Below are 2008 nucleotides of genomic sequence, written 5' to 3' on the forward strand. Positions count from 1 at the left end.
TCATCCTCGACTGCGCCGCCGCCACCTACTACTACTTACCCTTCTCTGCTGACGCGCTCCATGGCTCCTTCTGTTGTGATGGTTCACGTGGAGTACATGGTTATATACACGACTTCTGGTCAGATCTCTAATCGGGCCTTAACCAAGGATGGGAGTAGTATGAACGAATTTGCACTCAATGCACTAGGAAGAATCAGATGTTTTTGCTGTAGTGTTTGGGGATGTTTTGGAATAGAGCAAGAAGTGGTTATTTCTTACTTTTATTTCTAGCAACTTTTTTTGTACAAATAAGATATCCTAAATACTTCATCGTGGGCGCGCACGACCTGAGCGAACCGAGCGGCCGAGCGGTGACTGCTCGATGCGTGCTTATAGTGCGGCCTGCAGTGCCAGGTGTTACCTGGTCGCGAGAGTCATGGATCGTTCACGCGACACATCGTATATCTTATCCAGTCACCCACCTCCCACTGCCACCCCGCACCTCCTACTTGCGACTGCGACGCGGCCGTCCCATTCCTCTCCCGGCCCCCGCCTATCCGCCCGCTCCAAGCGGCCATCGTCCCATCCTTCCTACCGGCAACGCGCCCACTATTGCGCTCTTCCAGCAGCCTCCCGGTGACGCGCGCCACACCTAGCATGTGTCCGGCCATCCTTGTCCTCCTGACGTCGTGCGCCGCGCCCGGACTTGACCAAGGTAGGCTCCCGGGTCTACGCTCCTGCGGCCGACGGTGAAGGAGCGCCAGGTGGACTCGTAGGCCCCATCGTGCTCCACCGAGAAAGTCCATGCGTGATTCGGCTGCTGGGAAAGACCGTGCGTCGTGGATGCATATGACACGAGGTGAGCACTATGGATAGCAGTGAGCTCACCGGAGCCCGCGTTTGTCACTGCCCCATCCCATGCGGTGCTCCACACTCCTTCGACTTTCAGTTTCTCTTCATTAGTATTCCTTAGTTCATTTGATCTAGCAATATCAATCGCCTTTCTTTAATTTCACTCTGCAGCTCCCTAATTGTTGCTTCTTGTTGCACGACAGCTTGATTAGCTATAAGAAGCAGTTGTTCCTTTGAACTTGATCTCTGAATGCCTCAGGTCTGCTTGCTCGTTTTTCTTGAACATACATTTTTTCAGATTTTCCACTTCAATTACCTTCTGAGAATGCAAAGCTTGCCTCTCAACCAAACTGGTTCAGATTTGTTATGTTCGTGTGTCGTCGGCGCATCCAGCACGCCAGTCTACAGCTGTTAATCCCCTTGATGCATGTATCTTGATGCTTCAACAGCGTATTTTCTTTCTTGCTTTAGATCTTGATGCGTCATGACCTTCAGCGTTGTGTGTAGCAGTTTACATCTTAAGTAAATTATCAAATACCAATTGTAGTTGCACATATAGTAGTTCTCGGTTGTATATTGTCATCGAAAAGTTGCACAACACTGTGATACTAAGTTGGCTAGATGATGTTTTTTGCGTAAGTTGATGTAGTATTGGTAGTCACATTTCTAGTAGGCATCTGTAATAGTTGTAATTGCACACATAGTAGTTGCTAGTTACATTTCTGGTCAGAATCTACACATCCACGGGATAGGGATAAATTGTACATCGACTGTTAGGCAGTTGGTCGGAACATGAGACAAAGTTGCACAACGGCTGTCAGGCAGTTGGTCAGGCAGTAGAAGAAGTTGCACACAGTTGGGTAGGCAGTTGGCCAAGGTAGAAGATGAAGTTGCAAATCTCACCGTCTAGGGTAGTGAGGTGGTCAAACACTCTTGTCGGCATAGTAGCTCACACACGACCGCTGGAGTTGCACACAGGCGGTGGCATAGTCACACAAATAGGACCATGGAACTACACACTCTCGTTGGTATAGTTGCCCATGCTTGGCCACAGAATCGCACACGCATGGTAGTGGAATTGCACACTCATTCGCATAGTCGCACATGCATGGTCATGTAGTTGCACACTCTCATCAGAATAGTCGCACAAGCGCGGGCGCGGAGGTGCACCCTCTCG

General features: G+C 49.8%; 1 long non-coding RNA gene across 1 annotated transcript; it reads left to right on the top strand.

Moving 5' to 3' along the window:
• Positions 1-495: 495 nt before the first annotated feature.
• On the top strand, positions 496-1451 carry LOC119293821. The gene is made up of 2 exons (XR_005143228.1): positions 496-838; positions 1035-1451. It is a non-coding gene; the product is annotated as an uncharacterized LOC119293821 (long non-coding RNA).
• Positions 1452-2008: the final 557 nt, after the last annotated feature.

This window comes from Triticum dicoccoides, chromosome 4B (genome assembly GCF_002162155.2).
Source record: "Triticum dicoccoides isolate Atlit2015 ecotype Zavitan chromosome 4B, WEW_v2.0, whole genome shotgun sequence".
Classification (NCBI taxonomy): Eukaryota; Viridiplantae; Streptophyta; class Magnoliopsida; order Poales; family Poaceae; genus Triticum; species Triticum dicoccoides.